The sequence below is a fragment of the Protomyctophum bolini genome, assembly GCF_963924005.1.
Source record: "Protomyctophum bolini genome assembly, chromosome: 5".
Taxonomy (NCBI): Eukaryota; Metazoa; Chordata; class Actinopteri; order Myctophiformes; family Myctophidae; genus Protomyctophum; species Protomyctophum bolini.
In genome coordinates, this window is record NC_137866.1 from 23,436,585 (window position 1) to 23,461,159 (window position 24,575).

Sequence of the window (24,575 nt, forward strand, 5' to 3'; positions counted from 1 at the left end):
CACGCATACTCACTATGCATATTTCATTTGGGAAACCCAGCCATTGACCTTACATACATACGCGCTCTGCTTGCACAAGAAACTCTGCTTGCGCAAGTAAGTAATACTTTTACCTTTTACCCACCCAACATTGATACATACAGTATCTTAATCACGTCACCATCAACATACCACTTTTGGTCCAGCAGACCACAGTACTTGCACGCTCTGCTTGGGCAAGTAATAATTATAAAACATACAATTTATATGCTTTTCTAGGTACTCAATGTCGAAAACAGAAAAAAAGGACAGCTTTATTTAGGACAACTAATTAATTAAGGTTAAAAATTAAAGTAATTGGAACAAAATACCCTGGACAAGTGGACCAGATGACAAATACTAACAATAATAACTGGAGAGGAAACACTTTCCATCTTTGCTTCTCACCAAGCTGAAATTATGTCTCGATTTACTGTAGACATTTGTGTCAGCATTCATTAATGCACGTATCATGTGAATGCGGAAGTGCATCTTTAAATGCTGTGTGGGTGGGATGTTAGGTTCCATGAGGCGCTGTATATTTTTGCTACTATGGGCTATTAAATTGTATGAAGCGCATGGGGATTGCATCTGCAATGAAATGTGCCATAGCTATACCAATAATATTGGCTTCACTTCACTTGCCTTTTCTTTGCTTCTCTTCATCCTTTTCAATAGATGGCGCTCCAGTTCCAATGCTATAGGCCATTGGTTCCCAACCTTTTTATACTGAAGTACCACCTCACTCAGAATATATAACAGCTAGGTGTGCCCTCATGCTCATTTCAGTATGGCTGGATAGCCTATTTCAACCAATTGCTTGGTCAGAAGAACTACCTGTAGTAATATAAATATTTCATTCCACTTTTGTCTTTTTTCTCCTCTTTTGAGCAACTCACTACTCTGTGTACCACCATAGGGGAGCTCAAGTACCACCAGTGGTACTACTAGTACCAGTGGTTGGGAACCTCTGCTATAGGCGTGCCTCACATCGACAGGAAATATGAGTTTTATGCAGCACTTGTCCTTATAGTCAACTCCCTTGGTGTCATTTAAAAAAGAGCAACTTTAACACAACTCTTCGTGCTATTTGTTTATTTATTTTTAATCAAAGGGCATCATGTTTGTATAATTCAAGGACTTCACTTAATCTTTATCAGTGACAAAAACGATAAGTCATACAAGCGCTGCATGGTGTTAAAGTTCAACTACCCTTCCAAAAAATGCCGTTTGAAATTGTAACACCATTATCAGTGACTCAAATCCCATTAGCTCCACTGAGATGTATGTATTGCGCCGATGCATTACTCCCACATTATATAGAGGGAGTCAAAGAACTCAGAAGGGCCCGGACGTTATCTACAGTACGCTTGAGGCAAGCCGAGCTGTGTTAACTTGCCATTTCAAAGGAAATCTCATCACTGGCTCAAGTTTCAGAGGCAGACGCGTCCAGTGACTTAACAACCAACACTGATCAGAGAAGGCTCTAGAGCCCCCCACAAAGATGCTGCAGCTCATGTTGCCCCATGTCAGCATCATTCAGGAGAAAATAAAGGCATTCTCCACTCAGTTATGTTGTTGCAGTCATCTCAGCAGGGCTGGAATGGCCACAGGTCATACCGGGCATATTCCCGGTGGGCCACGACCATAGGGGGCCGCCATGATAAAAAAAAAAGAAAAAGGCAGGCAGGCCAATAGGCAGCAGGCCATTCTACCATGATAATGTCACTGTACCTGTATCAGTGAGTGACAAATAAACCGTATGCGGGAGGATCACATCAATCTGGCGCATGGAAGGACTAGGCTCTGTGGGTTGACTCCTGTCCGGGCCCCTCCTACGTCTCACCAGGTCCACTCCACTCCTGCTCTCACCAGGTCCAGCACCTCTGCGTTGCCCAAGACTCCCAGCACCTGCAGGCATTTCATTCAGGAGTGGTGGATTCTCGAGCCGCAATGGTTCTGCAGGCTCCACCTAGCCCATGGCGGTGCCGCAGGCTTTGCTTGCAGCTTGACTGGCCCTCCTAAAGGCCTCACCTTGGGTTTGTTGGGCAGCTTCTTCCTCACAGAAGCAGGTCGCGGTTTCCTCAACGCTTTGTACAAAGCTGAGAGGGAAGGCGTAGATGGAGCAATTCGTCAAGTCAAGCCCTGGGTAATAAATAAATCACTCCTGTGGTTACTTCCAAATGTATTTTTGTAAGTTTGGGTCCCAAGGGTCCTTTTCAAGACCGAGGAGGAGGTGGTGAAGGTAGCATGGATATGTGTTTGTCACTCAACCTAAAGTGCATGCAAGTCCCCTTCTGTATTGTATTGTACTGTATTGTATCCCCATGAAGGGCTGATGCATTTATAGAGAATTAAATACAGTGGTTTTCTTGGTCTGCCTTTAGTTTATATCACTCACATTTACCAGGCTATTATGTTGACACTAGTGTAAATGTTTTCAGACACCAGGCAGTGTAATGCAATGGTTGTCTGGGGGTCCTTGGGGGTTCCAGGGTCCCCAGCAGTGCCAGCACAACGAGGAACAGTTTAAAAACGTACACCCCATTTCATTTGTCGGTTATTCGAAAATAGCCAATCTACAAGATCAGAACAGAACACCTTGCATCACGTCGCATAATAGCATGTGAGCTTGGAGATTCACTATGTTTGGAAAATGTTGGCACTCTTATGGGACTCCCTGGCACAGAATCTTTTACAACTGGAGTCCGCAGCCAGATACATATCAATTTGGGCGTCCTTTACATGAAATTGTTTTAGTGCCACTGGTGTACGTATTGTGTTAAGGAAACATAGGGCAGTATTTTCATTTTCCACAAGTGCCAAATTAGCTCAGACACGAACAGTCATTGGAACATTTGTGCTATGAGATAATTGCTCTGATTTAGGTGGACTTAACTGCAGGCGTCTATTAAACGGCTGAGCTGGTTTACACCCAGAACTGGAGGCGAGGTAAGCCTGTACTGCAGAGGAGAAGAGATGCAGAGAGACATGCTCAGTCCTGTCAGCATTCCACAGCTCTCTGCAACACATGCCTCTGGAAAATTCCTATCTGAGTGAACATGGACAAAACTGAAGGAGGTTGGTAAAGATTCAGAATAGAGCCAAGGAGGAAATTAATCAATTTCTTATGTATTTTGACTGATTGTGAAATAAACGTGAATTGATTGTTAACCCATTCAGGCCTGACGTCGACATTTAAAAAAAAGGTCTTCTAAATAATGACAATTTTCGGGCACATTTTAACGATTTTTCAAAAAATAGCAGACCTACAAGTTCGTAGCGAACTTAGGTCTGTTATTTTAGGTCCGCTATTTTGTAGGGGTTCCCGCCCAGAATGTTCAAAACTTCAAAAACCCTTAATACTGCAAAATAATGTAATAGCAGGCATATGTTTTGCCTTGCCACCCCTCACAATACAAGTCAAAGCCCTCCCCATCTGGAAAAATCTAAATGTCATGAATCCTCATCCTCAATACATCTCAGAGATACGTTTTCATTTATTCTGGTGCACCACACAGAATGAATAAGAAAGGGGCCATGGGATGAATATTTATCATAGATTAGATGGTAGTGTATTCAATCAAATCCCACCCTCTCTACTACAGTATTCTTATCCACATGTAAAATAGGCAATATTTGAGCATCAAAGTGATAAATAAGCGGCTGCATGGCTTCACATCGGCCTGCTTTGTCACCCCCTCTTCAGATAAAGAGGCTGGCCTATGAAGAGGAATCAGCATTAGCAATGTATAATTTTGTTTCCAAGCCTGGGTTATCCAACCGTTGCAACCAAATAAATATGTAAAGCCAAGGGCAGCTGTTCATATTTCTAAAAGTTCTACTCCTCATGTTTCATTCAGATAAGCAGAGAGGGCCAGAAAATAGCCAATGCCAGATTACAAATTCTCAATTTGATGACAATGACTTCTGGAAATGGAATGCTATAGATTAATCACCTCTCTGTGCTAAATATGAGCCACCTCCAGTCTGGAAGTAATGATGCTGCAATAACAACCCTTCTATTTTCTTTATAGGATCAGGATAATTTAATAATTCATGATGCACGAGTCTTAAGCATTGATATTGATACTAATTTAAAAATTGTCAATTCAATACCCTAGCTTCTTGATTAAAAATGTTGACACCTAAGATGAATGGTATGTGACTGATGCAGTGAAAAAAATGAACAAAACACAGAAACGGTAAACCACCCTCCTAGAACTAATAGGGTATATGTTAGGTATTTTCTGTGGTTTTGTGGGTGATGGTCATGAGTCCTTTGCCCTTTTAATCTTATGACCCGGTGTCTCCTATGGTCTTGCCAAATTATGGATTATGCATTGCCCTGTGACTGACATTTGATGTCACGCTGTCCCACTGACTGTAAAATAGTATGGTTCTGGCCCCGCCAGAGTTTAGATAGTAACACTGCTCTCCTAGCTAGCGTTGGTAGATAAGAATTGTTTTGTTTCCGTTTGCCATAACACCCAGCCTCTGTGTTTTTGCCCTTGAAGTTAGTATTCGCTCTAACAGACTGCAAACTGCACTCAATGACGTTATGCCCTGTCCCCCGGTTCCACTAACTGATATTGCATGTCCGGACTATCTCTGCCCCGTGAGATAGTTCCTGTATGCAATATTCGTGACGTCTTGCATTATCTGTCCATTTGTAAACAAATATGTTTATTGACCTTGTTGTTCAACACATTTTCCGGTGTATTGATTACGGTATGCTATATTAACCATGTTCAATTTGGACATGGTCAGAGATCCTTGTGGAAACGCTGTCCGGATTACATGCCTTCTTCTCTCCCAATACAATGGTGAATATGAATATATCTGATTGAACCCCCTCCTAGCTCTGCTTGTCTGAAATTGTCTTCCTTGTGTCTGTCAAATTCATTCTAAGGTATTTTGGTTAACTCTGTAATACTCTGACTTTTACTCATTATAGTTCAAAAGGTTTTTATAACCATTTCTGTAAAGTTACCAGCCTTCTGCTTCTATTCCAGTGAAGAGTATTTATTGTAATTAGATTACTTCCAAAAGTATTTATACAGTTCCGGTGTTCCGGAGCTTCTAGCTCTCTGCTATCGAAGCCTTTCCTTATTTATCATAGTCTTTATTTTAATACAGTCCTTTCAAGTATAATGGTGGAAATATTCCCATCAATTTGGTCCAATCTTGCCGTCCTTTAACGAGTACAAAGCCTAATTTATTTGATTAAGCTTATACTCATACTAAGGCAAAGAATCAGTTCCTTTATAGTAGCTGCTCTGAAAAAGAAAACAAAACTCAGTCCTGTAGATTCACTCCCTAAATTTCCCTCTCTGACATTGACTCACACACGGAAGACCACAGACAAACAATTTTTTTGAGCATGGGGTTTCCTTTTGATCAGTGTTCGCCATTGTATCGGAATGGTATGTCATCAGATTTCGACGGACAAGCGATTTTTTATTTTGGGGTCCATGAACGGCTCACGTCTCAACAGTAGTGAACACTTCATGGACCTCTCCACGGATCTGTGGACGAGCGATCGACCCATGGGGCTTGACAAGCTCGGCTTGTCCATGGTCGGATGGTCCTCCACAGACCCAAACCTGCACCAACCCCGGCTGTCTCTCTGCTGTTGGGTCCTTCTTCCTACGGACAATGATTGTCTGCTCCGGTTTCTATACAAGTTAAGTAAATCAATGCTTGATGTCTTTCTCTGTCTACCTTTAGCTTAAATAGATTATACTGTCATTATAATTCTTCCCCTGATACCACCTCGAGCAGCGAGGCATTCATTTTTAGTTGTTTATCAACTTCAGACAAAGTAGCGGAATTATTTTGAGTTCTTTCAGTCTCATGTCATAAATTGTTTTTAGAATTGTCAGTTTGTGGACCGTAACTACATATATAGACTTTCCAGCACTCGGTTTAGAACGATCGCTTCATTGTGTGCGGGAAATGTATATATGTATTATTTTATTTATTCTTGCTTTCTACTCTGAGTCGACACGGAGCAGGCAAAGCAAGGGTTAATTTTCTACCTTATAACGGTCCATAAACTGACTGGCGTTCATTCACACGCTTTTCCCAGTGCTTAGCACTAATTAATTCATTCAATTTTTAACATCCCAAAACAATATAAGAGTAATGATGCCATTATTCAATTTGACTATTTGATTCCCATTTTTAAAGATAAATTTTGACTTTTTCCCTGCTATTCACTTTCACTTGGTCTAAGACACTCTCTATTTTAGAGGGTGCTCTTATCAGTGGTATTTGTGTGGGAGAGACTCTGTCTCCTCTCCTCTGTGTGAGCGAGCGTGTACACGCTACGCGGCCTTGTCTCATATGAGTTTTCCCTCTCACTCTCTGTCCTGCTCCTGTTCGTCTATGTCTGGTCTTGTCTCATACAAGCTTTCCCTACTGAACACCAACAGGGATTTTGAACTTATCATACGACCGTTGACCATTCAATACTTTCATCCTGTAATAATTAGGTTCAAATTATTTCTCTCATCCCGATATCATTGACGCTGAGACGTTATATTTCTTTCCCAGATAAACTTTTTAGAATACAGTTCAAAACATTTCTCCATTTTTGAATGTCCCTAATGTTTGTGTGTGCATGTGCGTGCGTGCTTACTTTGTTATGTATCTCAGATACAGTCTTAGTGTGCGTGCGTGTGTGTGCACGTGTGTGTGTGTGTGAATCCACCCCTGCTGTATGTTTTGATTTACGAATCTCCCATTTCACTCCCGGTAGTGTTAAGGTGTGTGTGTGTGTGCGTGTGTGTGAGAGGAATCCTCTCACTCTGTCTGTGAGCCTGGCTCATACGAGCTTTCCTTCGTGACTGTGTGCAACGCCATCTTGTTTCATAACTTTAGAAGTGTTTTAGGTAAAGCCAATCTAATATCCTGACTTTTAGTCATGGAGCCAAAGAGTACATTTTTCATATTTCCAAATGATAGTCAGGGAGCCTAAATGCACATTTAAATTTTGGTATTTTTACAGTTTTTACTGCATTTCATACATTTTTAATGGCCTTAGTACAAATTTCACTTTATCCTATTTCAACAGAGAACCTCCATCTCGCTTCATGTATGTTTGTGTCTGTATGGGCCTGTTTTGGGTCTCTCTCTCTCTCTGTGTTTGCATGTGTGCGTGAGTGAGGAACATTTCACTTTACATTTGGTTACAACTCTCCACTAATTTCTACATTTAATATTACATTATTAAGAAATATAGGATCGTGACGACAATTACTGTCAGACTCCGATTCCACCATTTCTCAAGTATAGCCTCCATTCTACCAAAATACAACTAAATAACATTTAATATTTCATTTTTAAGTTAGGTTAACTTCCCAGTATTATTAATTTATTTATTTAAATTAATTTTAAATTTTATTTTGAATTTTATTTTAAATTTTTAAATTTTTAAATTTTTAAATTTTCATTTTCATTTTCATTTCATTTTGAATTTGAATTTATTTATTTATTTCTTTATGTTGACAATTCAGGTGCTATAGTCCATAGTACTAACACCAACTTATCACCTAGAACAAGAAAGCAGATGTCACAGTTAGTCTTGATATCTCACTCAATTAGTTAAAACAAGTTCCCTATTATAATAGTGATTATTATTCTATTTTTTTTTGTACTTTACTCTCTTATCCTTGGTCGTTCGGAGATGTGCTCTCCCTCCCTATAAACTGTGTATATGCGTACATGTGTCTCTTCATATGTATCCTCCCTCCATATAAAGGTGATATGTGCACGGTTAAAGAACGGTTACGAGAAGTACAAATATAAATATTATTATTCTATTATTTTATGTAAAAAAAATAAAGAAGGAAAAATACCATATCCTGTTTTAAGTACCAATACTTCTCTTGCTAGCTGGTGGACTGTTGAATTCCTGTAGCGCTACTCGATTTCACAGACAAACCGGCTTTCTATTTTCTCTGTGGTTCTCACTTTTCTCTCTCCTGGCATTTGCTGTGTATGCATATGGTTTGAATAGAAATCAGTCGTTCAAACTACTATATGAATAGAAATCAGTCGTTCATATATATATATATCTTAATCTATGCATCTAATATGAATAGAAATCAGTCGTTCATATATATATCTTAAACCAGCATCTCATAGGGTTTGAATAGAAATCAGTCGTTCAAACTACTATATGAATAGAAATCAGTCGTTCATATAGATATATCTTATAGCCAGCATCTCATAGGGTTTGAATAGAAATCAGTCGTTCAAACTACTATATGAATAGAAATCAGTCGTTCATATATATATCTTAAACCCAGCATCTCATAGGGTTTGAATAGCAAACTACTATATGAATAGAAATCAGTCGTTCATATATATCTTAAGTCCACATGTCATAGAATCAGTCATTCATATATAGATCTTAAAACAATTCTTTGACTTTTTCTCTCTCTCTCTCAGGATATGGTATCATTCTCCTTGGTAGTTCTGCAATGTGCTATAAACTGTGATATGCGTAGATTGGGGGAACATCTGTTTCTCTAAAATACCCTCCCTCCATAAAAAAGCATGTTTGAGGAACGCGTAGGAGAAATATAAATATGTATATAAGTATTTAAGTATTTATTATTTTGATAAGACCCAGTTTGTTTATCATTTAATATTCTTATTCCTCCTTCGGCGATCTCCCTACGCCCTAAATGCGATGGGAAGAGTGCTCAGGAGAAATAAATCATATTTATTTTTAAGATACCTTTCTCTTTCTGCCTTTCACCTGCCCAGTGTACATGCGCAGGTGTATGAACCAGTTTGATAATGGGTTGTCAGAATTATTGTTTCATTTCATTCACCAGTTTGTTCTTTGTTTTTATGTTTTATCTTCAGATACGGATCTCTGTGCGTGGTCGTGGTCAAGGGACAAACCACGGAATTTCGACTTCCACAAAATACGAGGGAGATTGCTCTGCTGGTCTGACTGGTCTTCATTTGTGGTTGTGGACGTCGACATTCCTTCAAGGTTTGCCACTTGATCCCGAACCAACTCAGAACCGTCTGAATTCACTATGGTTAGGCCCAACCCCCAGAACAGTCTGCCCTAATCAGTTGCCCATAGATTTCCATATGGAACAAAGTTATTCCACTCACGTTTCACCAGACATTTGTTGTATGTGGTTTATTAAATGTTTTTCTTTTCTGTTTGCTAATTTCTGCTTCCCAAGCCATGTTCCCCTAATATTTACCTCTCTCTACCTAATAGTAGAATAATATTAGATTAATCATCCCTTCTCCCCTCTATTGAATAAAATATTAGTTGAAATATTCCCTTCTCCCCACAATTAAATAAATATTAGGTAATTTTGATTTGATTTGATTTAATATGTACTGATTTTATTTTGACTGACAAACATAGACCATGTTCCTCTACTACCAGTAGACAGATATGACCAACTATTCCCTCAGCATTGACAGCAGGAAACTGATAGTTACCGGACATTGACTGATTGCTCGCTTATCCTGACGGGTAGACAGGTGACATTTGACTTAATTGACTTTTTGTATTACTTTTAATAAAAAGGTTTTAACCATTCCATTTCATTTCATAGTAAGCCCATTACATAAATTGTTTAAACTGAATTATCCCATTTTTGGTCAATCTAAATTTCATTCCATTATGATTCATTATCCCATCTCATCATATTTGGATTATTTTAAATTTCATATTTGATTCATATTTCCCCTAAATTGGAATATCTCTCCCTGTAAACAGTTAACCTTTATTTTCCCCATAAACATAACCTATTATCCCAGAACCACCCCTTTGACCTTAAATTGTTTAATATAGGAACATCTCCTTCTCCATTTTATTATTTTGGTTTTACCATCATATTGATTGAATTAGGCATTAAATCTCACCAGAATCCATTTGATTCTATATTTGACCTTTATATGGTACGAAGGGACATCCCCAAAGACATTGTTGAACATCGCGCAGGAGCGCCTCACCATCACAGTACCCCATTTCCCCTCTCCAAGAACTATGATACTGATAGGACACCCAGCCAGTTTTCTCCCGTTTGTATCTGTACATTGAGAAACTAAGTTCATGTCGGGTCACCTATACAGGGGGGGGGAGGGGCGAAGAATAGGCTCCGACCACGAGCCAGAAGAAGAACTAAAGCAGACAGTTCGCTCTGACCATGAGCTGATTGACTGTCCAAAGAACTCTCGCAGCAGTTCCGACCACGAGCTGATTGTGAGAATGAACATTTGTTGCTGGGTCCCGAGGGGACCCCGAAGACGAGCTCTAACGAACACTGTTGCCGGCCTGGAGGCTGCACCGGTTGCTGGGTATCGAACCCCGAAGACATCATCCAGAGAGGAAACCATTCTCTCTCTCTTGCCCACCGTACCATCTAAATAAGGATTTTGTGCCTAGCCCAGTCAATTAATGTGTTTTTTATTTTTCATTGTTCCTGTTTCGTTCCAGGTTTTGCCATTCTGTTCCATTTTGATTCATAGTAAAAAGTAAGTTTTCCCCCTGAGGATATGGTATTGTCAAAGGTCACATGACCCTTCGCCCACAAATGCGATGGATCTTGTTAGGTATTTTCTGTGGTTTTGTGGGTGATGGTCATGAGTCCTTTGCCCTTTTAATCTTATGACCCGGTGTCTCCTATGGTCTTGCCAAATTATGGATTATGCATTGCCCTGTGACTGACATTTGATGTCACGCTGTCCCACTGACTGTAAAATAGTATGGTTCTGGCCCCGCCAGAGTTTAGATAGTAACACTGCTCTCCTAGCTAGCGTTGGTAGATAAGAATTGTTTTGTTTCCGTTTGCCATAACACCCAGCCTCTGTGTTTTTGCCCTTGAAGTTAGTATTCGCTCTAACAGACTGCAAACTGCACTCAATGACGTTATGCCCTGTCCCCCGGTTCCACTAACTGATATTGCATGTCCGGACTATCTCTGCCCCGTGAGATAGTTCCTGTATGCAATATTCGTGACGTCTTGCATTATCTGTCCATTTGTAAACAAATATGTTTATTGACCTTGTTGTTCAACACATTTTCCGGTGTATTGATTACGGTATGCTATATTAACCATGTTCAATTTGGACATGGTCAGAGATCCTTGTGGAAACGCTGTCCGGATTACATGCCTTCTTCTCTCCCAATACAATGGTGAATATGAATATATCTGATTGAACCCCCTCCTAGCTCTGCTTGTCTGAAATTGTCTTCCTTGTGTCTGTCAAATTCATTCTAAGGTATTTTGGTTAACTCTGTAATACTCTGACTTTTACTCATTATAGTTCAAAAGGTTTTTATAACCATTTCTGTAAAGTTACCAGCCTTCTGCTTCTATTCCAGTGAAGAGTATTTATTGTAATTAGATTACTTCCAAAAGTATTTATACAGTTCCGGTGTTCCGGAGCTTCTAGCTCTCTGCTATCGAAGCCTTTCCTTATTTATCATAGTCTTTATTTTAATACAGTCCTTTCAAGTATAATGGTGGAAATATTCCCATCAGTATAATCCATATGGTAGACATGAACTTGTCTGATAAAAGATCATCTCACATTGAACACTGTGACAGTAGAATGTGGTGTTTATGTGCTTTTGCTAGCTAAGCAATAATAGTAATCCTCTTAACTGTAAAAAAGAATTGTATAGCCTGTATTTTTGTAGCAACGTGAAGCAACAAAGCAAATCCGACGTTTGTAGCTGCTACAAAAGATACAAAGCTACAAATTGAAGTTGAGCTGGGTTCAACTTCCAGATACTGCCTGTGCTGCTGTGCTGAATGATGGGACGGAGTCGCGCAGAGCAGAGCCAGCATGGGGCTAGGCTAGCAGTCTGCATGGGTACATTGCGGTCGTAGTGGCTAATCTGGCATTAAAAATTATGTATACATTTCTATCGAATATCTTAGTTGTATATCGCTCAAGGGTGTGCTTTATCGTGATTATTGCCACTTCAGCGACGCTTGTGGAACTCGACTTCCTCTGACACGCCTGATGACATCGACGACTGTGTGAGAAACACAGTGACAAAGCAACAAATATGCTGTGTATCTTTGCACGTGCCTGCATGTTAATGCACTATTACACTCTTTTTGAGCCAATGTGGAGCAGCAGCTACTATTGTACGAAGGACTATAGTGCACTGCTCAATCCCAATAAGTACTTTGGATGGGATGTATAGAGTCCTGTACCGTAGCAAAGCAACGCTCCTGCCTTGCTTTTGCCTTTTAGCATTTGGGGGCCGGAATAAACTGTGAAATGAGAGCAATGTCTGAATGACACACCTTTTTACGGTTTGTTTTGTCTGTGGATTAATTTGGGCGGGAACCCCTTTTGGTGTTTTAAACATTATTTTATCATTTAGCTATTGAAAAATAGCAGATCTACAAGCTCGCGCGCCACTCGCTTGTAGGTCTGCTATTTTTGAAAAATCGTAAAAAAGGGGCGCAAATCTTTGAATATATATTCTTTCAAAGTGAATGTTTTTAACTTAGGTCTTAAATGGGTTAACTTCTGACTGTGTGGAGAGGCTGAGGAATCCAAATTGGCCCTAACTGACCCCGTTCAGTCTGTTGTGTTTAGGTGGAACAGCAGATTCATTTGGAAAAGACACAGGAGAATCTTGAGTGTTAATCTATTTTCATGCTTACATTCAATAGCTAAATCAACACTCGGCAGGGTTTTGCAGAGTAGGATTGGGGTAAAGGTATGTACCACAAGGTGGGCTAGGCCTGCTGTAATAACAGGTTTTGGTTGAATTTTAAGTTTGGATCTGTGTTAATAGCAGAAACAACAAGTTAGCAATAGTACTCCCATGTGAGTCAGCCAGACGGGGCAAAGTGAGACACATCTTCACCTGAATTCTATGCAAGCCTAGGCAGTGTGCTAGGTAGAGGTGAGGTTGTGAACACACACACACACACACACACATGACTGTCCTCTCGTACTACCGCATGTTAGCCACTTAACGCGCCCGCTGCCCCAGGGGTGCCGGCACGGTTCCGGTGAGCTGCCCCGTGTCCGAAACGGTTGAGAAACAACAGAGTTACCGTGTGGGTGTCCCCGTGGATCCCCGGAACATCCAGACCCCCAGGGGGCCGGGCCGGTTCCGGCGAGCAGCCCTGTGTCCGAAACGGTTGAGAAATGACAGAGTTACCGTGTGGGGGTCCCTCTACTGTACTGTACGGTCACACCCAAAAAACATCATATATACAGTTAGTGTGTGTGTGTGTGTGTGTGTGTGTGTGTGTGTGTGTGTGTGTGTGTGTGTGTGTGTGTGCGTGTGTGTGTGTGTGTGCGTGTGTGTGTGTGTTAGGCTGCGCAACAAAGACACTTGGTGATGAAAACCAACCAAGCACTATTTTCGTGCTCGGAGACAGGGACCCAGCCAGCCAGAGACACACAAAGCTCCCTATAGGAGTGGTACGTTGCACCACTCAAAAGAAAATATCACACGTCATGTGATGGTAATGTTGAAATGAAGCATCATTTTGACTTTTAGAAGACACTTTCATTCATTGCAGATTCACTGCCACTATATATGTTACGTGTTATTGTATCCTCACATTCCGTGCTAAGACAAACAAATCATCACTATGTGGTACACACAAACACACAAAGCGAAATCAGTAAGATGTATTTATATTGGTCACACCACGTCTCACCACATCGTCATGGCAGTGCCCTAAACAAACATTAAAAGTCCATAGACTCGGCTGCCATATGACGCAATTTCAAAAGCCAGGCATTGGACAAAAAGTAGCAGATCTGCAAGCTCAAAATGGTATACACGATGCGTTGTGAGCTTGTACATTTGCTATCTTAGCTATTCTAGAAAGTATTCTTTCGCCCCTAATAATGGCATGGCCAAAACAGGTTGAAAGGTTAAACGACGGGCTAGCTAGCCAGATGTTGTGGTTAGTGTCCGTTTGTCAAAAGGTGAATCTAAACCAGTTGACCTCTCTCTCCCCCCCCCCCCCCCCCCCCGGGAACCCAGTGCCTGTCTGAGAAACGACACATACTTTAGTTCTACAATATGTTTGATTTGGCTTCCAATGAGGAGCTATTGCAACACATTTCCAGCCCAGAGAGGATTTTGTCTGTGTGCATATATCCACTCATTCACTGCTTATACGAAACAATAACAGCAATTTGATCATGACCTAGAGTGTTATTATTTTGTTTTTCTACAATGAAACATGGATTTCCAATAACACCTAATCAGACATCAGACATGAATATTCCACACACACACACACACACACACACACACACACACACACACACACACACAGATTTTCAAACACACATGCACTCCCATAGAGCACAAATCATATTCTCACAGGGTCCAAGAGACAGCCCGAGAGCCCATTTGTATTCTGGGCGTGACATCTTGAATCTGCATCCAAATGGGGAATGAAATATTTATGCTGCAAAAATGATGGTACTCTTCATTGTCAATTTGCTTGAACATAAAAGTGCATTAGACGGTAGGTGCATTCCTGCCCAGGCAAGTCAGAACGGGCTCAGTCAATGAGGCATCAGATTCCCACAAGGTAGAGAGAGAGAATGGGAGGGAGGGAGGGAGGGAGGGAGGAGGAGAGAAGGGAGGGATGGAGTGAGGAAGCAGGGAAGGGACAGAGAGGCATGAAGCCTGATAAGCCCAATGTATACTTCGTTTTACAACTGTGTTGTGCACCGAGTATAGCTGATCTACATGCTGACACGTTGTGAGCTTATAGATCTGCTATTCTTTCAACACAGTCAAAGAAAGAGATGGGGGGGGGGGGGGGGGAGATCAGGAGCGTGAAACTGAAACAACCTATGGACAGCCACAGGCTAAAGAGCTGTGTGAATTCACACGGAGCGGAAACACACACGCGCACGCGCACACACACACACACACACACACACACACACACACACACACACACACACACACACACACACACACACACACACACACACACACACACACACACACACACACACACACACACACACACACACACACACACACACACACACACACACACACACACACACACACACACACACACACACACACACACACACACACACAGCACATAAACATTCAAATCACGGTAAATGTCAACTGCCTCCAAACCAATGCCATCATCTCAATATGAAAATCTTTGTTTAATTATTAATAACATGTTATGGGGTAGGGTTTTCGGGGCCAAAATTGAGAGCAATATCTTTGGCTTTGGTAATATTGACTGTGCCGTTTTGCATTGCACATAGTTGGCTTATTACATGTTTCATGACACATTCATGAATAAACAATCAGTTTTTACTACAGCCTCATTAAACATTTATGAGAAATGTATGTAATGTTGTTCACTTTGCAGCTTACCAAATTAACATAGAGCATAGACCACTATAATTTGCATTTTGATTATCCTATAAATTGACTCAATAGGTATATTTAAGCAGTAGTTTGCCATCCTTTCTGCAGTTGTGCCATTCGTTTGATAGACAAAATTATAGGGTAAGCTGCAATATGCCATACAAACTTTCTTGTGCTATTATTGTAGATTGTGTCTGCCACACAGGCTAAAAATGACTGAATTACATTTGTGAATTTATTTCATTTGAATGGGTTTGGAGAGATGGATAATGTAGCTAGTATTGTAATGAAAAGCTCAAATCCATTTTCAGAAAAATGTAAGTAAACAAAAGAAAAAAGTATTCCTCGGAAGACAGGTCTCAACCAAGCCAGGTAGAAGTAAATCTTAGACAATCAAAAATCATAGTCTCGGCCACGCCTTCGGCCGGGCTAGGTTAGTTTCCACATACTCTGTGTTAAACATGGTTCATGTTAAAGGTTACAACCAACCTTTGGTTCAGAAAAACCATTCAGCAGTTGGGTGAAACAAAGGTAAATAATAAAATCACACTTGTGTGAAGTGAGGGGCGCCCACTGTGGCTGCCACATGATGTCACGGGGGGGGGGAGGGGCATGCAGAAAAGGGGTGGGTCTGCAGAGAGTGCAGTGAGTTGAGCTCAAACTGTATGCCTTTGGGGGACAAAATGCCGTTCAGGTGCATCCTTGCTTCGTACCATACTCACAGTAGGTTAGACCGATTTGCAAGTTAATGATCGACAAGGATCTCATTATGGGATAAATGTAGTATAAGCCAATAACTATCCTGTTACCTCTCCTTCGTTGAGGGATTCAAATAATGTACATTTTTTTAATTAAATGCCATGTAATGTAGAGTGGTGGAAACTAACACCATTCAGATTATGACCTTATTGACCTGTGGTCCAACATAGGCCTTGAAGTCCACTGAAGTTAAAAATGTTGATTGTTCATTTTCTAAGTCACAAATCATGTCCTAGTCCTGGTCCCTTGAACTGTTAAGAATGTGTTACAATTAAATTGCCTTTTGTGTACAAATAATTCTCTAAAACAAACAGAATATCAAATTCAAGAGCAAACAGAACAACAACAGTGCAAAGCTAATTTTGCTGAGTTCCAGCGTAAACACAATTTTCTTCTCTACAGTATGCAACATTTTTCTCATACGCATAAATAGCAGTTTGCTGATCTGGTATCTTGGGACTTTAAATAAATCAGAGTGTAAAGCGCCTGAAGGGAGGACACATTCCTCATAGTGACGTGTTCAGACGGAGCCTTCATTCTTTGTGTTGCCTTCTAGGAGCGTAGTGCCTATTTTATTCTACACGTCTTTCTCTTGCATGGGTCAGTGCTCTCCCCACAACATCTCAGTACTTTTGACCGCGGTGGTTGCTCGCAGAAACAAACATGTACGTGACTACGTGTATGATTTATGGTAGGTAAATCAGGAACCAACATTTCTTACAAATAGTCTGCTCCACAAATACAAACCACAATATCTTTTGATATACAGTACACTGCAGCTGACAGGACAGGACAGACAATCCACAGTGTGATATGCCTACAGTACAGTATTATGATCAGCAGTAGCTGGTTATAGACTTCATGGAGGATGGCCTATGCCACTGGTTCTCAACATCGGGTCCGGGGCCTCCAGGGGTCAAAATGGACTTTACGGGTCTATAACTCGGAGAGTGTACAAATGGAACCAAATGGACCCAATGCGTCCATTTGGTAGCATTTGTAAACTCTCAGAGTTAAATTACCAGTAAGACTGGCCCCGAGGGCGAGAAGCACTGGCCATATATGGAGTGTGTCTTGAGTGTACAGGGTTTGATGAGGTCAGATCAACATATGGAATGTCATATAACAGGTCAGCTCCGTATGGAGATCTAAGGGTGACAGCAGGGGCAGTATCTTGAGTGTACAGGGTTTGATGAGGGCCCAGGTAGGACTGGGACTTAATTTTCGGGCCTGTTGAGAACTCTTAGTTTTCGCCGGCTATCAGGAACGGCTGCACAAATAACTTTGGGGCAGGCCTGTGTAGAGTTTAAATGGACAGGTATCAGTCAAAAGGGAGACATCGAATAGGAAAGGATGGATGGGGAAGGATCAACATAATGGAATGTCAGAACAGGTTCTGACATATGCATACACTAATATTGATGACATCAGGGATCTCCATATATGGGCTTAATTGCGACAGCAAGTCGCATTTACTATGATCCCTGATTTACTATCATCCCTGATGATGTCATAGTGATGGCACGAGACCTGGGCACAAATATATGGAGGCTTCCCCATGTATGGGGATTTTGAGTGACAAAAAACACATGATTCCATAGTTAATTGCGACCTTCGGTCGCAAACATTGATGATTTAAAAGTTAGATCGGGGTCCAAAGCGGTCAGCGGCGTAAGGCATTTCAAATTCAAAAGCTTGAGAATCACTGGCCGATGCGACCATGAAATACTCGGGTGAAGTTCTCACTCCTCCTGCAGTTACTAAGCCAGATAGAGAGCCTAAGATCTGAGTGCTTTTAGAGGCTCGTTTTTCAGCTGTCACCCCCGCCATGCTCCCAGAGATTACCCTCGACAGGCCGCACTGTCCAGACCTATCAAGGCCCACACAGGATACCGGAGTATAACCCAGTCTGTCTCCTGAGAACAACAGCTCATAACTCACAGATATTGGTGTCCTTGTCAATAAAATCACATATAAAGAAGATTGGGCTCAAATGAATGTGCTCTCGGGAGAAATATAGTCAGGTGAGGCTGTGAGGCTGCATGGCTGCATCTCTAGACCTCAGGAATGTGCCGGTATACTCTTCTCCCCCCTGATCCCATCCCCCTGGCACCCCCTGGCCCCTCTATTGTGCAGGGAAGGAATGCTTTTCACCCAGCCACAACCTTTTCACGCTGAGGGATGTTGGGTGTCGCCCTTTTTTTCCCCATTTAATTCTGAAAGAATGAGATTTATCAGAAAGCTACAGTGCACACTGCACCACCAGCAATGTTGGACTTTGCTAAGAAGGCATACGGTTTTGTATTATTTTAAGAAGATGGTTATTACAAAAAAAAAAAAAAAAAGATACAGCATGCATAGCCTAAAGGCAGATACAGCCAACTTCACTGTGGAAATATTATGTTAATATCACAGTTCCATGCGGATTATAGTAATTCTAGGGATGATTGCTGCTGAGAGATAGACCATTCAGTGATGTGACTAATTACAAAGAGTAGAAATGGTAGGCAATTATCTTTCAAATATTGTTATGAAAATTGAATTGATACGAGTAGAGCAGGGCTCTGAAACAAAACAAACGCTACAGCTTAATGAAGAAAGTAGAAACCTCTGGAGGATGAGCCAGACTCTAAAGTCTAGCCCATCAAACGGTTTGAATGACCACTAGGGCCTTGCAGCTGACATATTGAGGGCAGCTGTATTGGATGCTATGCCCTTGTTTCACGTTGTTGATTCCTTTGTGGGTTCTTCCATGTAATGAAACCAATGGCATGTCTCAAAACCTTTAGTAGTTTAAGTTATTGTATTTCTGTTTCTTTTTCAAAAATCATGGCGGTAACTGTTGCTACACTAGATTCACTTTGAACATTCATTTTCATTTTAGACTTTAGAATTCTCTTACACCAAGTCTGGGGCATAAAACAATGCCACATTGCAGGGTGTGGCTGCTCTTTTTTCTTTTCTTTAGGTTTTTTTTCCTTGCCAAGAAGAGGGACGGTCCAACTCGGGTGCTAGCGTCCCATTGGTCCTCACAGTACTCTAAAATGCCAATACCTGAGTCAGGTAGAGAAAAAAGTCAGAGGGGAAGAGGATAGTGATGTGACACTCTTGTCTATCGGCAGGGCACTTCCAAGAATCTTTTATCCTCTGAATATTGTGATTTTTTTTGCTTTTCAGACCGGTGTTTGCTTGCTTATAGGGAAATCAAACGGCAAAAGAGGTAAGAGGCACATTTAAAACCAGGTAAGACATCCATGCATGCACGGGAGAAGGGTCTTAATATTTGAAATGCAAGACAAGAGATTTCTTATTTATGTTTTCAATCTATAATGATAACCCATTGCAAATGTTTCAAAAGGATATTTCGTTTTTGTGAGGAGACAAAGAAAGCACAAGTAGCTACTTTTTTAAGATGTATTGCAACAGTCTCCTGGGTGGTGCAGGGTGGGGTTACATGAACTTGCGTGTAGTAGCTCTATAAGTGCACGAAAACGGGAAAGGTATCTATATCAACACGTCTCTGCATGTGTAGGGCGTGAGCAGAGGGCCATTGTTGAGCTATTGTTGCGTTTTTTTTCCCCCCACAACGGGGGCTCTGAGGAAGACAGACAGTAGGCCATGGTGGTGGCAGTGTTTGGCTGGGGGAAGGCATGAGAGATGACTAAACAGTGGCTTTGCTGTTGGCTCAGGCCTGCGATTTTGTGCCAGAGCCCAGGATCACAACGGCAGCCTGAAGCCCTGGAGCCACAGAGCAGGGCAGGCCTGGTCTCGCAAAAAGCTCAGGTTCAGACTCCAGTGTATAGGGAGCGGCCCGCAGGTCCCCCCCTCCCAGATCCACTCCCTGCCACCCCCTCTCTCCCTCGCATGCTTTCTCATAAATCATACAGTTCCATACCTACTCTGCACCAGGTACATCATGGGTCTGATTCACTTCTAGCATCTAACATGGAAAGTTTAAGGTTTTCCATAATATATATAGGTACCGTAGTACTCCGTGTGTGCAGAAAACACTATTGGTACTGTACATTTGTATGTGAAAGGGGAAATGCAGGGACTGGAGTTCAACAAAGCTGATGAAATGTGTTCACCATTATGTACATTGCATGTTTATTGTCATTCAGGCAATGTTGTCGAGCGACCAGCGAGGCCATTCCATGTGTTCTATCCTTCATTCCACCGGAGTCTGTATCTGTTCGACCAGATTTCAGTGGTGTGAAGAGTAAGAGTCATGGAGATATAGCATCACGGCAGTCACACTGTCAGACGTCATCCAAGTCGGAGATCAAGACATCAACGTGATACCCAACCCAGGGCAAATGATATGGCCTGTTAAAATCATGTTTTCTTATGATAATATTTGTATTATTGAAGATTGATATTGCTGTATGATAATGATGTCCTTTATCAAAAATGAATGTGTATGTAGGCTACAGTAATTGATATGTAATCACATACCGTATGATACCATATTTTATAATGATATTGATTTATTTGTGTGTCATGTTTATGAATTGAATACATAGACTGGATGGAAGAATGGAAACAAGACTGCATGGACTTTTTTGGTGTTATCCTTTTAGACCAAGTGTTTGACTGTCTGTACCGTTTACATTTCTGTCTAATCAAGTATTCAATCAATCTGATAAATACAATTACTACAGGAGTTACTATAGTAACACCCGACATGTACAGAATGTACAGTATTTGTGCATATATTTTATTCATCTAGCTACAGCAACTCAGTGACATGAATAAATTGCCTGACCGTGTGACCTGTGTGTTGTCTTTCTACAAGTATAGTTCCATAATTTACATGTAACCAATGCACCACCCACATCAATACTGTGGCCCTCGGCCCCAGAGCATGATTTTTTCATTAGCCGACCAGCCCACACAAACAACCTTTACAGTTCATCAAATTCTGTTTAACTGTACAATAGAGAATCTGCCGAGATCTTTTACGAATAGGCTATATAAACATGGCCTGTGCTATTAATGTCATTAAACCTTTTTTTCTACTGCTCAAGATATGCATCTTAGCAATATCCCTGCTACAATTTCTCCATTATTGCACAAGAGGTATAGGTCAAGCACAAATGTCTCATGTCTGCCTGTTGCTAGGGGTTCTCATTTTAATAGTATTCCATTTTCAAACCACACAAGTTTGCAATAATGATTGATTCCATGATGATGCAACGCTTGTTCCATGAAACAAACATTTCTCTCTAAAGTTCAAAGTCATGCAGGGCTTTTCAACTGGTCGTGACTAAGCTTGAAAGAGCAAATTAGGACATTGAATAAGTAGAGCGGTACACAGAAAAATCTGCATACATTTGTCACATCACTGTTGCAGAAACCTTTTAACTCCATATAAAAACGTTTGGGGTTTAATGCCCTACTTGATGATACTAAATAATCACACAAAAGAAGCAGATCCACAAGTTCAAAACTTGGTGTGAAGCGACGCGTTTTGAGCTTGTAGATCTGCTGCTTTTGCCATTTTTTAAATTTGAATCCTCAAAAGTAACAGTTCTGAACACATGAGGTTTCCACCCGACAGGCGATATACAGTATAGTAGTGGGATGTGAATGTGGCCCTACGATGTTGGGGCATTTTGTTTTGGTTCCATTCAATCAATTCCCCTTTGGGGACCTTTTTAGAGATTAAACAATAATACCAAAGCGAAGGGCAACAAACTTTTGGCCTATGGTTGTGCCTGTGGGTCCTTTCATATAAACATAAATGCACCCTCTTGCTCTCATTGGCATGACATGGATTAGTTTACCATATGCCTCATGAAGACTTTGAGCAGCTAAACAATGACAGGCTTTCATGTGCACTGATATTGTTGTACAGACAGCAATGCTGGCCTGTCAGGCAACACAAAAACACAGTGAGGAGTATGAGAATGGTACACACCAAGGATGCTCCCATACTGTCTGTCAGTCTGGTAAGGTTTTATCAGGGAAAAGAGGCAAACATCTGAACTATGCTCTACTGTATTACTAATACGGTAGGCCTATATCTCACACGCAATGTCCACATAAGAATGGTAGAATATGTTGCTACTTGCTACCTGATAGCACAGCACACAAACTTGAGAATGGATTAGGTTCCATGAATATCAATACTGTGTGAACAGGCCAAAGCATTCAAGAGGAATGCTTTTCAAACTAATTGAAAATTACAATATTGTATTTTTCCCCATTGCGATTGTTTTTATTTGCTTGTATACCGATTGGCGGCTTGATAAAACAGAACTCTGTGCAAGCCAGCAAATCGAATAAACGGCCAGCGGTCACTGGACTGGACCAATCTGTTAATTAATACTGCCGGTCTTCTCCCCATCAGTTTACTCCAAACTAAAAGCTTTGGGGAGACCACATGCAGGTAAGAGCAGAGCAGTATATAGCATGCCATTAAGAAGTCGGATGGGAAAAAAAGGTATACAGCTGCAGAACACAGACTCTGTTCCCTGTTGCGAAATGTTGATTCTTCAGCCTCCTAATTGTTGCAGCTGAGGAATGATAATGTGACAGTTTCACACACACACAAGCAGCAGCGTTCACTAATTGCCAGCAATGTCATGCTGCTGTAATGTCATGTAATATTAGCAATAAACCTCACTAAATGTGATATATGCTACCTGTAAAAGTGTTACAGTGTAGGCTACATGGTCCTGTCTTTGTGACAGCAAATGGAAAGTGTCCATTCAATTGACGGCTGTACCTAATAGTAATATACCGGTATTATTACAGTAGGCCTAGGCTACTACCAGTGCAACTGCTGTTACACAAGACTTGAGTGGGAATAACAGTTTTATAATAGCATTTAGCAGTCATTTGTGAGAGAGAGATGCTGAAATCTAATTTTGCGAGGGCCTATTGAGGGGCCAAAGGCGAGAACTTCCAGCTTTTGGACCATGCACCCGTCACCAGCCCAAATAAAAAGAAAAGAAAAAGAAGCTAGACCTCAAGACCCACAGCAGGAAAGATGCCATTTATATTATTCATAGACAAAAATCAAGTACCGGTAATCCATAAAGTCATAAAGAAGTAAAAAATAATATATATATATTCCTCACCCAACTTCAAGTCAGCTAAACGCTCAGAAATGTTCCTTGACCAAACTTTTCTCGGTCATATCGGTATCGGCGAATATGCCAGTCTAACCACTGATCCGTCACAGGGGTATGGGGTTGACACTATGGCAGGTAAATAAAATGTTGGCACATGTGGATTTTGCTATCGAGTTGCCCAAACTGCAAGTGCAGTGAGGAGTCTGCTATAACACAACACGAGATATATAGCTAGTATAAACACTATTCTCAGTAGGTGGACTTCAAAATAAGATATTTTTTCTTTTTTTATTATTGTATATGTCATTCTCTGATATCGATATTCGGCATCGGTTAACCCATTCTGAACGGGAACCCATTTTAGTGTTAGCATAATGTTATGCTTTAGCTATTGAAAAATAGCAGATCTACAAGCTCATAGCGCGCCACCGAGTGGCGCGCTACGAGCTTGTAGGTCTGCTATTTTTGAAAAATCGAAGAACGACTGACATTTTCAAAATCTGATCTTGGGTCAGAATGGGTTAATCAGACCAGTGTGTGTCCAGGGGAAACCTCGTATGAATCTGATCTCAGGTCAGAATGGGTTAACACAGAAATTGTGGTACGGGCTTGGATGGGAAATGAAAAATGTGTATCGGGACATCCCTAATTTTAACCAATATATTCCCTTGTTAACACCCAGTATGTTTCATTTTCTTTCAATACTCACCAGGACAGGAAATACATTTCTTCACAAATGTATGTGGCAGTGTCACAACATCCAACATACAGTACTATCTCACCTTAGACTTTTTGGTCACATCGAGCTACACAATTCATAGGTTTGCAGCAATGCACCAATTATTCCAAAAGAGTTATAACCACGCAATGTGAATATCAAATAACCGAAAGCCCCACTCAGTGGGCATACTATGGCATGTAATGAGACAAAACCCCAATGAGAAGTTTTCAACTTCATTGTCTGTGAGAGCCCACTGTATGACCTTGTCTGTTTCTCCCACGTCCAACACAGCATGAGGAGGCGCTGGGAGTGAGGGGACTGTCAGAGGCCTGTCTGTCTGAGGAGTCTAAGGGGCATACGTTTTATGTTTACCAGACAGGGAGACTGCAGTGCCGGACGGCTCTGACAGGCTGGATGCTGGAAGTACTGCGACCAGACCTACAAAACCGTCTCTCTCTCTCTCTCTCTCTCTCTCGCGCGCGCCTTGCAGCATGTCGGCAGGACAGACATCTCCGTGGGTGCGACTGAAATTAATTGCCACAACATAACGGCTTCAATGTAAATTATAATACAATTGCACAGCACTTTGTATGGCAGCACGCAC

General features: G+C 41.2%; 1 long non-coding RNA gene across 1 annotated transcript; it reads left to right on the forward strand.

Annotated features, from left to right (window-relative positions):
• Positions 1 to 19,252: 19,252 nt before the first annotated feature.
• Positions 19,253 to 20,940, forward strand: LOC308316081. The gene is made up of 2 exons (XR_013964118.1): positions 19,253 to 19,391; positions 20,293 to 20,940. It is a non-coding gene; the product is annotated as an uncharacterized lncRNA (long non-coding RNA).
• The last annotated feature ends 3,635 nt before the right edge of the window (positions 20,941 to 24,575 follow it).